The 12,387-nt window shown below is 45.1% G+C and overlaps 1 protein-coding gene across 1 annotated transcript in view; it reads left to right on the top strand.

Annotated features, from left to right (window-relative positions):
• Nucleotides 1-12,387, top strand: part of LOC126204276 (uncharacterized) — a 681,498-nt gene that overhangs the window by 621,848 nt on the left and 47,263 nt on the right. The gene's annotated exons all lie outside the window — the stretch shown is intronic.

Raw genomic sequence — 12,387 nt, 5'->3', positions numbered from 1 at the left:
TGCTATTGTGATCAAAATACTCGACGGGCGTGTGCTATGTATGCTGCTCGGTATCCTGAACGACATCATCCAAGTGTCCGGACCGTTCGCCGGATAGTTCCGTTATTTAAGGAAACAGGAAGTGTTCAGCCACATGTGAAACGTCAACCACGACCTAGAACAAATCATGATGCCCAAGTAGGTGTTTTAGCTGTTGTCGCGGCTAATCCGCGTATCAGTAGCAGACAAATAGCGCGAGAATCAGGAATCTCAAAAACGTCGGTGTTGAGAATGCTACATCAACATCGATTGCACCCGTTCCATATTTCTATGCACCAGGAATTGCATGGCGACGACTTTGAACGTCGGGTACAGTTCTGCCACTGGGCACAAGAGAAATTACGGGACGATGGCAGAAGCTTTTTATTTAGCGACGAAGCGTCATTCACCAACAGCGGTAACGTAAACCGGCATAATATGCACTATTGGGCAACAGAAAATCCACGATGGCTGCGACAAGTGGAACATCAGCGACCTTGACGGGTTAATGTATGGTGCGGCATTATGGGACGAAGGATAATTGGCCCCCATTTTATCGATGGCAATCTAAATGGTGCAATGTATGCTGATTTCCTACGCAATGTTCTACCCATGTTACTACAAGATGTTTCACTGCATGACTAAATGGCGGTGTACTTCCAACATGATGGATGTCCGGCACATAGCTCGCATGCGGTTGAAGCGGTATTGAATAGCATATTTCATGACAGGTGGATTGGTCGTCGAAGCACCATACCGTTGCCCGCACGTCCACCGGGTCTGGCGTCCCCGGATTTCTTTCTGTGGGGAAAGCTGAAGAATATTTGCTATCGTGATCCACCGACAACGCCCGACAACATGCGTCAGCACATTGTCAACGCATGTTCTAACATTACGGTAGGCGAACTACTCGCTGTTGAGAGGAATGTCCTTACATGTTTACGTACTACACGAATATGTAATAAAATGGGGGTACCTATTTAAAAAAAAACGCAGTTGATACCCGTTTGACCTATGGCAGCGCCATCTAGCGGGCCAACCATAGGCCATCTAGTTTCCCCCTTCAAGCTAGACAAGTTTCGTTCTTTGTAGTTTTTTCGTTTGACGCTTATTTCGTGAGATATTTGGCCCGGTCACGATCAATGGACCACCCTGAATAAGGCATGTCGAGGGACGCCGAAAACAGTGCAGCTGTTGTCGTGATGCAGAGACAGAGAGATTTAAGTTCAAAAGGGCATGGTCATTGGCTTTCGGGCCAAGGGTGGAAGAATTTCCGAAACGGCTAAGTTTGTATACAATTCGCGTGTCGCCGTGGTTAAAGTATACCGTGTGTGGCAAAATGGCGCTATCCAAAACAGGCGGCAAACTGTGTTGCACCACGAGCCATAGATCACAGAGATGAGTGACGGCTGCAGAGATGTGTACCGACGAATAGTTGTGCAACTGTTGAGCAACTGACTGCCCAAACGGATCAATGGGCTACCAACAACGTCTTGTCAACGACCGTTCATCGAATTTTGCTGCCTGTGGGCCTTCCCAACAGGGGCCTGGTTCGTGCACCCACGCTTACTGCCATTCATCAGCAAAGAAGGCTGGAATTTGCACTCCAGTACCGCAACTGCACGTCTACCGAACGAGGTCAGGTGGCCTTTCCAGATGACACATGGCACCTGGCGTGTACGGCGGGAAACATCTGGCCTTTTCAGATGAATCACGTTTTAAGCTCCATTGGACAGATGGTCGTTGGCGTGTACGGACCTGCAACAATCGTGGGAAAGATCCAGGCCGGAGGAGGGAGCGTTATGATCTGGAGAATGTTTTCGTGGGGTTCCCTGGGTGATCTCATCATTCAGTGGATCAACGCAAGTATGTATCTATCTTTGGGGATCATGCCCACCCATTCATGCAGTTTATCTGTCCTTAATAGCTCTCGGAAACCAAAGTCGATTTTATCGAGTGTTTTGGGGAACTGCGTCAAACTGCTTTAGCCTCCTCAGTATTGAGCTTAGGTTTTGTGAATAAAAAGTTTATATTGCTGCTCAATGCGTCATTCTGGAAGAAAATAAGACCGAAATACTAAATTGTTTGTGATTTACCAAATGTTAGGGCATATAGGCTGCATCAGCACTCAAATAAGCTTTTTATCCTAGTAATTATCTGTTTTCAAAGATTGCTTTGATGGGTTTTATATATAAAATGACAACTGAAGTACGTAAATGAATTTATATCGTTTTTTATTATATCTGAAAACGCAAACATAAAATGATTTTTAACAGAACTGCGAAATGAAAAAAATGTTCCCAGTTCTTCTTTTCTGTGAAACAGAGATCCATTTTGTATTTCATGTATTGCTCAAACGTGAAACTCTTACTACATCAAGGCAACCCCCATCTGCAATAACTCATCAGTGTGTTAATCATCTCAGGCAGATATGTGGCACTGAAAATCCTTGCTGTTGGTGAAGGCACAGGCTTTGGTGTGTTCGAGCGTTTCCTCATTGAACATGTGTCATCTTTGTCATCATTCCTTCTCTTCAGCCTCTCTCTCTTCTTACTCTTGCATTCTGTCTTCTGAATATGAAACTATAGGCCGTATTGTCGTGGGGAAGTAAATACAATATTCATCCCAACTTCCTCTCAACATCCAACGAGTTACAAATAGGTAGCATTCCATGACACGATCCACTGTCTCCGTTCTATCCCTATGTCCCAGGAAGACTATGACGAGGAAGCTAACACTCTAAGAACAGTTGCCACAAGTTATGAGTTTGAATCCAAAATTACTGTCAATATTCTCAGTAAAAGAACTGAAGAAGCATGCCAGATCCTTACTACACCCTACAAACAACGTAGATAGACCTAAAAGGAAATTGTGCAGGTTACCTTTTGTAGGAAAAATTTCTAACAGGATGAGCAGCATTTTAAAGGCAAATAGTTTCTCCGTTTTTTCTGTGTCCAACAGACATTAGGTGGATGTTGCTTCAATTCAAAAGATAAATAACTGCCCATCAAGAGAAGTGGGCCTTATAAGATCATCTGCAAAGAGTGTCAGCGCTGCTCGGTAGGACAGACTGGGAGATCAACCTGCACTACGCTCAAAGTACACCATAGAAGCTAATTTAAAAAAAAAACCGCCAGATTTGTCCTTTGCCGAACATTCCTTAAACCAAAACGAAAAATACTTAACACTTGTAGCAGTCCTACACACAGAGGGAAGGGGTGGAAAGCTCATTCAGTTAAAAGTATTAAAAATTAAAAAAAAACATGGGGATGTCCCTCTATCTGCAATTGAATGAGCAGGCTCAGTACAATTATTCACACCTTTAAGACTATGTTACCTCTACAGAGGAGAAAAAACCTGAAAGTCATAAACAGATAGTGGCAAAACTTTCTGTGCACATACTGGAGTTTTGAACCTGCCTTATGTCAGCCTTACATATCGAAACCTATGAGATTCAAAAGTTTCAAAAAGATATGTCCCAAATAAATAAAATACACTCTTTCCACCTCCCATCAGCCTATGGAATGAAATTATTTCCGAAAATTAGGAGTTGTTTGGCTATTTGGGGGTAAATGTTTTGCATTATTTGCGAGCGGTTCGCATGTCTGTAGGCTGTGCTATGAGTTATTTTTAACTGTTTACAATTAGCAAGCGTGTGTCTAGAGCATTATAAATGAGTTATGTAGGAGTGTTTTGCAGGTCTGTATGGTGTGGAACATGTCGGTGTGATACATACACTCCATTCCTAAACAAAGTAAATTGGTTCCTCCATCCATGGGCCTCGTGCAGCGTGAGTCCTTTTACCCGAAACGTGTAGGAAGAGGTTGAGTGCTGTTGTGATGAGCTTCATTTGCAACAATTTTCTTAGGTTGGTGGCGGGAGCGCAAGTGAGCTTTGTTTACCGGCAGATTTCAAACTTGGCGCTGGTTCCTAGGACGAAGTGGCGATCGGGTGGCTGAGGTTAGTACAAGTGCCGTTTTTTTCCAACAATTTTGTTAGGTTGGTAGATAAAGCGGAGATGACCTTTCTTTACTGCCAGAATTCAAACTCGGCGCTAGTTCCTAGGGAGAGGTGGGTGTCTGGTCCTCGAAAAGTAGTTGAAATTAGGTAGTTGAACACCTTTGCATACGTATATGAAATTGTAAATTGAATTATTTAATATGATTAAAAACGAAATGGAATTAAGTACTTGGGTATTTACAGAAGACTATGTTCATTGCGTGTATGGATGGTGTATGACGTAAGCGGGGCAGCGGCGCAGTGATTGTACAGTTATTATTCGCGCGCGAGAGAGAGTCAATTAGCGAGCATTCTAGTGCGGACCAAACAAGCTGTTATATAGTCATGGCGGATTCAACTGTCGAGCAAACTTTGCCGCCAAAAGTGTAGCACTGTGTTCTCACTCGCACAAGGACACTTGGTGGATGGTGAGTGGTCTGCATCGACAGTTTTGAACGTGCACAGGAAAACAACTTTGGCGCCAAAAGTAAGGAAGGGAACGGCGGACCTTTGTGTGATTCAGCTCCGAGGCAAACAATTTTGGCGGGATATGTGCGGAGGCGACGAATACACGTGGTGAGCAGACAAAGGAACCGCTATGACGTCAAACTCGACAAGTTCCAGCGTGTCCAGCGAAAACATGTTTATGACGTGGGAGCAATCACTGGGCTCGCCCCCAGCGTACCGGCAGTCCAGCATCAGCGGCCGGCCACCTCACGTGACAGGCGTCGGCAGTGTCTCCGCGCGCTGGCCAGGGGGAGGCGAGGATTTGAGCTAATTCAGCTGGAGCGCGGACGTGGTGGCGACTGCACTGCGATATCAAAGATGTGTTTGCTGACTGTGTTGGAGAACAAGTGATGACCGTACTGCTTGAAATAAAGTTTTCAGTCCCTCCCCCCTGCAAAATCAAAGGACGTACTTAGGTTACTGTAAGTGCAGTTTACTATTTGACGCGATTCTGATAGGTTACCAGTGAAAAAAGATAAGTGACGGAGAAAGTTCGTACGCGTGATCGATTATGGTGTTGGGGTTTGAACTTGTGATAGATTTTTGATATGGATGTAAGGAAAATGGCTTTCTCGCCGAGAAAATCGGACATCTTGAATAAATAATAAATGATAATAATAAATAGAAGTACAGTTTTCGAGACACTATCGTGTTGGAATTTGAATTTGGCGCAATTTTCTAGTGGAGGTAGGCCTATAATAATAATAATAATAAATAATAATAATAATAATAATAATAATAGCAAATAATAATAAATGATAATGAATGATAATAAATGACAATGAATGTTAATAAATGATGATAATAATAATAATAAACAAAAGTAAGGTTTTGCAGCCATTATCGTGCTGGAATTTGAATTTGGAGGGAATTTTCTAGTGGAAGCAGGTCAATAATAATAAATAATAATAAATGATAATAAATAATAATAAATAATAATAAATGATAATTAATGTTAATAAATGATAATCAATAATAATAAAGACAAGCGCGGTTTTTGCATGCATTATCCTGTCGGAATTCAAACTTCCCGCCATTTTTTCTTCTGGAGGCTTAGCTTAATGCAAGATGGGTCCCAAAACAACTCACACAGTTGTACACTCCTGGAAATGGAAAAAAGAACACATTGACACCGGTGTGTCAGACCCACCATACTTGCTCCGGACACTGCGAGAGGGCTGTACAAGCAATGATCACACGCACGGCACAGCGGACACACCAGGAACCGCGGTGTTGGCCGTCGAATGGCGCTAGCTGCGCAGCATTTGTGCACCGCCGCCGTCAGTGTCAGCCAGTTTGCCGTGGCATACGGAGCTCCATCGCAGTCTTTAACACTGGTAGCATGCCGCGACAGCGTGGACGTGAACCGTATGTGCAGTTGACGGACTTTGAGCGAGGGCGTATAGTGGGCATGCGGGAGGCCGGGTGGACGTACCGCCGAATTGCTCAACACGTGGGGCGTGAGGTCTCCACAGTACATCGATGTTGTCGCCAGTGGTCGGCGGAAGGTGCACGTGCCCGTCGACCTGGGGCCGGACCGCAGCGACGCACGGATGCACGCCAAGACCGTAGGATCCTACGCAGTGCCGTAGGGGACCGCACCGCCACTTCCCAGCAAATTAGGGACACTGTTGCTCCTGGGGTATCGGCGAGCACCATTCGCAACCGTCTCCATGAAGCTGGGCTACGGTCCCGCACACCGTTAGGCCGTCTTCCGCTCACGCCCCAACATCGTGCAGCCTGCCTCCAGTGGTGTCGCGACAGGCGTGAATGGAGGGACGAATGGAGACGTGTCGTCTTCAGCGATGAGAGTCGCTTCTGCCTTGGTGCCAATGATGGTCGTATGCGTGTTTGGCGCCGTGCAGGTGAGCGCCACAATCAGGACTGCATACGACCGAGGCACACAGGGCCAACACCCGGCATCATGGTGTGGGGAGCGATCTCCTACACTGGCCGTACACCACTGGTGATCGTCGAGGGGACACTGAATAGTGCACGGTACATCCAAACTGTCATCGAACCCATCGTTCTACCATTCCTAGACCGGCAAGGGAACTTGCTGTTCCAACAGGACAATGCACGTCCGCATGTATCCCGTGCCACCCAACGTGCTCTAGAAGGTGTAAGTCAGCTACCCTGGCCAGCAAGATCTCCGGATCTGTCCCCCATTGAGCATGTTTGGGACTGGATGAACCGTCGTCTCACGCGGTCTGCACGTCCAGCACGAACGCTGGTCCAACTGAGGCGCCAGGTGGAAATGGCATGGCAAGCCGTTCCACAGGACTACATCCAGCATCTCTACGATCGTCTCCATGGGAGAAAGCAGCCTGCATTGCTGCGAAAGGTGGATATACACTGTACTAGTGCCGACATTGTGCATGCTCTGTTGCCTGTGTCTATGTGCCTGTGGTTCTGTCAGTGTGATCATGTGATGTATCTGACCCCAGGAATGTGTCAATAAAGTTTCCCCTTCCTGGGACAATGAATTCACGGTGTTCTTATTTCAATTTCCAGGAGTGTATAAACAAGCGCACTTGGTATATTTTCCCGTCAAAATTCAAACTTCCCGCCATTTTTTCTTGAGGTCAGGTTAGTGGACATACCACAATTGGCCTATTTTCCCGCCAAAATCCGCCATCTTGGATAACGTCATGCGCTGTTGCCAAGTCTACATGCCGCCATCTTTGATGACATCTTCACCGCCATCTTGAATAAATTTGGCAACAGTGCAGTGTGTCTTGATACCCCCCTTGTCCCCCTACTTACAATGACGCATTCGCAGAGCGCCGAAGAAGGGAGAGTAGCAGCAGAACGGAGTGTCCGAGGTTATTCGAGCACACACTATGACGCCAGAAGGACATGTACTGACAACATGGCCGCCAATGGAATTGTGTGCTGATATCCGGTATGTACGGGCACATGGGACTACTGTGTTCGTCATTCATGTACACCTATAGACCGTCTTAGGTGAAGAGGTCACGTTCGTCAAATGGCTGCTCACTGGTATTGCATATTCAGAGATGGAAGGTACAGTATGGAGGATGAAGGTTGAAATGGGCATTCTTCCACATTCACGAATGGAAACAACATTGCTAGAGTGTATGCGACAATTCCTTGCATAACAAGGAAACGAGTTTTGCCAGAGTCGTCTCTTCAAACTGATTGCACGCTACGACAAATGTCTGAGTGTCGGTGGCGATGAGGTTGAAAAATAGCGCAAGGTGTATAGTTCATGATGCCACAGCGTATTTGTTTTTGGCAATAAATTTTCCGCGTGAGAAACAATGGCGAACTTTACTTTTGGAACGTCTCTCGTAGTTTAAGTAAGGATTCTATGCATTACGAAGTTGACATGTTTATCATTGCTTGGTTGCCGTCTTCGCGATCAGTTGTTGACCAGGTAATTGGCTTACAACTGGAAACCTAGGTAGCGCAATAACAGTAAAGTTTGTGAAACAAGGCTAAATAAGTGTTTAGTTTAATTAATACAATGCCCAGTGTTTCACCAAGAACCCACAGTTGAATCAGTTAAACAAATAGCCACTAATATAGCTTTGCCGTATATTACCATGTAAATTACTAAAAACAAGCAGAAATTGCCTTTATTTCTCGAAACTATGTTGACGCTGTGATAAAGATAGTCACTATAGACACTCAAGTCATTTAATAGTATTTGTCATATTAACATTGTTATTTCTTAAGTAACCGTGATTTAAAAGAAGTGCAGTATTTGTAAAACAATGGTCCAATGTAAGAAAGGGCCTGGTGGCCTTAATCAAATCAAGTTAATTAAGTAAATAAAAATATGGGAACATCGCGGGAGATGCATGTTTGAACAAAAATGTACATGCTAGGCAAGTCTGCAGGTTGCGCTGTTGTATCTGACTACCAACAACACTTGTGCAATGTTCTCAATACGTTGCAAGTGTCAGCTGTGGTCAGAGCAGTGTTCTATGTACATTAACTGTATTCACAGTTGCGAATATGGACAACCATCAACTGTAGAACAGAATGAAGACAATGAAAATTTGTGCCGGAGTGGGATCCGAACCCGGAGTGCTCGCTTATCGCGAGTGGTCGCCTTACCATTTCGCGACACCCAAATTTCAATATGTCGTCAACGATGCATCTACAACCTGTACTGGCTCAAAATGGCTCTGAGCACTATGCGACTTAATTTCTGAGGTCATCAGCCGCCTAGAACTTAGAACTAATTAAACCTAACTAACCTAAGGACATCACACACATCCATGCCCGAGGCGTTTGCTTCGAATTACAGGCTTTAGCCTGGCAGTAAGCATCTCACCGTAACTTGTTCCAGTACTGGACCTCGTGCGTCCCAAAAAACCGTAAGCATCAGTTTTCCTGCGGACCGTTGAATCTTGAACTTTCTTTTGCACGACGAATTTGGATGTTTCCATTTCACACTCTACCGTTTACTCTCCGACTCCTAATGCTGGATCCATGTTTCGTCCTCAGTAATGATCTTATCTAAGAAGTTGTCCCCATAGCGACCCAAATGTTTTTTGCAAATGTCCAAGTGCGCTTGTTTATACAACTGTGTGAGTTGTTTTGGGACCCATCTTGCACAAACTTTGTGAAACCTAAGTCTGTTGTGGATGATTTCGTAGGCTGAATCGTGACTAATTTGCAGACGATGTGTCACTTCGCCAATAGTTAATCGTCTGTCTAAGAGAATCATTTCACGTGAACGCTCAATGGTTTCTTCATTTGTGGCGGTAAACGGTCGTCCGGCTCCTTCATCGTGCGTAACACTTGTGCGACCATTTCGGAATTTTTCAATCCATTCGTAAACACTCCGTTGTGGCAAAACACTGTTCCCGTAATGTACCGATAGTCTTCGATGAATTTCGGCCCCTGATACGCCTTCCGACCACAAAAAATGGATCACTGAACGTTACTCTTCTTTGGTGCAAATAGAAAGCGGAGCAGCCATGATTAACAGCACGGCAGCGATAACGAAACTAACCTAGCAGCTTGAAAATTGCAAAGATATACCAACAAATAAAGAAAGCATGCGTCATCAACGTAAAACGGCAGTACTGCCAAAATAAACAAAAATATAACTAAATTGCGGATAATAATTGACTTACACTCGTATATTCCCATACAGGTGAGATGTTTTGCTTGAAAGTCTCTTACCCAGTACCGGCGTGTGTAGTTGTGAGTGCTTTATCTCAGAACTAAGTGGACTCGAGCAAGTTATTGGTTCTGGTATGGTTGGTGCTTCCGAACCAAAGTAGCCGAAGTGTTTGGTATTTCGAGAGGTACCGTGTCGAAGAATTATAGTGCAGTATGACGGAAAATAAGAGGCCTACAGAGGAAAAAGTCACTGCAGCACTGATTGTCGTACTTGCAAGCAGGAGCTCCATAAGCAGGGTACTGCAGGGCGAGCTGAAATTCCGAAACAATTCATCAGTGATGCAAATGCCCGTAACAGGAAAACTTGGTGCTGAAGCCATAAAACCAGGACTATGGAGCAATGGAAGAAATTCATTTGGTCAGATGACTCATATTGTGCTCTGTTTCCAACTTTTGGCCGGGCTCACATCCCAGCAGTGAAACATGGAGTGCGTTCGGTGATGATTTGGACAGTCACATTGTGGCATTCCGCAGTTACTCTGCAAGATTACATTACTGCCAAGGTTTATGTGAACATTTTGGCTGATGAGTTCCATCCCATGGTACGAGGGTTGTAACAAAAGTAAGGTTCGCAATGAGCTACAGCCTTAAGTTGCTAGGATAAATCCGACAACAGTGCCTTGTGCAGTGGTTTCCCCACTCTCGAGCCCGCCCTTCCGCGATTCGCTACGTAGCTCAGTGTTCGGTTGGCAGCCGTCAGAGATGGAAGAGTTGATCGACGCTCCCGCCAAGTGCGAGGTTCAAGCAGTAATTCGGTTTCTCCACGCAAGAATGTTACTGCCTGTGGAGATTCATCGGCAGCTGACTGAGTTTTATGGTGAAGAGTGCATGTCCGTTCAGCACGTCCGCCAATGGTGCAGGGCTTTTGCTGAGGGTCACGCGGAAGTTCACGGTGAAGAACGGAGTGGAAGACCGACGGTTTCGGATGCAAATGTCCAGAAAATCAACAGTGAGCTGCTCAAAGATCGGAGGGTAACTGTCCATGAACTTGTTGAACGCATTCCTGAAGCTTCCGACGACACAATTCAAAGAACTTTAACAAAAACGTCGGTTTATCGTAAGGTGTGTGATCGCTGGGTCCCCTGGATGCTGACTGACGGACACAAGGAGCATCGCCTTGACTGTGCTCACAAGTTTCTTCAACAATGTGGGGGGGGGGGGGGGGGCAACAAGGAGAAGTTGTTGCACTCTATCATCATGGGAGATTAAACGTGGGTGTTTCATTACACCCCCGAAACAAAACGACAATCTCGTTAGTGGCGTCACTCCAGTTCACTGCCACCAAAGAAATTCAGACGAACACAGTCGGCAGGAAAGGTTAGGGCGACTGTGTTTTGGGATTTGAAGGGGGTACTCCTCGTCGATTTCATGCAATCTGGGACGGCAATTAACTCAGACAGATATTGTGAAACATTGGCCATACTCCAGTGAGCAATCCAGAATCACCAGAGAGGACGACTGAAGGAGTAGTGCTTCTTCACGACAACCCTCGACCCACATCGCTCTTCAAACAAAGGAGCTTTTGAAGAAATTTGTGTGGACTGTTATGCCCCATCCACTGTACAGCCCAGACTTAGCCCCCAGCGATTACAACCTCTTCCCCAAGCTAAAAGAACACTTAGGTGGCAAACGCTTCAAGAGCGATGATGAAGTTCGAACAGAGGTCACACGCTTCCTCAACGAGTTGGCGGGAAACTTCTTCAACTTAGGAATACAAAAACTCGAGCACCGTCTTCAAAAGTGTGTCGAAAAAAATGGAGACTATGTTGAAAAATCGAAAAAAATGTAAGCTTTTCAACAAATTATAAATTAATAACAATAAGCAATGTTTTCTATTTGTAAAAAATATGGCAACCTTTGGTACAACCGTTGTACAATGTCTGTCACCTAATGGTGATGCTGTGTTTGAAGACACTGGGGTTCTTGTTCGTCCAGCTTGCATCGTCTAGAACTGGTTTTGTGAGCACGAGGATGTATTGTTACATCTCCCCTGCCCACCAATCAACAGATCTCAATTTACTAAGCCTTTGTGGGCTACCTAGGAGAGAAGTGTTCATGATCACTATCCAACTCCGTCATCGTTACCAGAACTTGCCATTAATTTGCGGGAAGAATGGGACAAGATACCCTTGAAACTCATAATGGACTGTATTTATGCATTCCGAGACGAGTGGAAGCAGTTTTGAATGGCAACGATTTTACTATACCGTATTGGGCATTGTAATGTGTGGTGTTTCTCGTGTTTCCACATTTTTGTCAGCCTGTTGTATATGCTACACTGGGACTGAGGAGGCTGAGAAAGTAATATCTGGGCACTGGCATAGACATACTTTGACTGTGAAGAAAGTCTAAGAGGACCAGTCATTTATATCCCCTTGTTAGGCTGACAAAAATAAGGGTGGATCCTACACGTTATAGAGGGTATTCCAAAAAGAATGACCTGATTTTGGATGGTAACAATTATGAAACATGGGACGTAACGGCAAGAAAATGCATATATAAGAAGATCGTATCTGTTCCTTCGGACATGTCCGGAAGAACATATACCATCGGTGGCCATGCAGCTCGTTAGAATGAAATTACAATGAAATGAATACCCTTAGCTGCATACAGGCGTTGATATAAGTCAATGGGGACAGTTGAAAATGTGTGCCCCAACCGGGACTCGAACCCGGAATCTCCTGCTTGCATGGCAGACGC

The sequence above is a fragment of the Schistocerca nitens genome, chromosome 9 (assembly GCF_023898315.1).
Source record: "Schistocerca nitens isolate TAMUIC-IGC-003100 chromosome 9, iqSchNite1.1, whole genome shotgun sequence".
Lineage (NCBI taxonomy): Eukaryota > Metazoa > Arthropoda > Insecta > Orthoptera > Acrididae > Schistocerca > Schistocerca nitens.
Note: the sequence above shows the minus strand (reverse complement) of the source record. Positions and strands in the feature narration are given on the sequence as shown.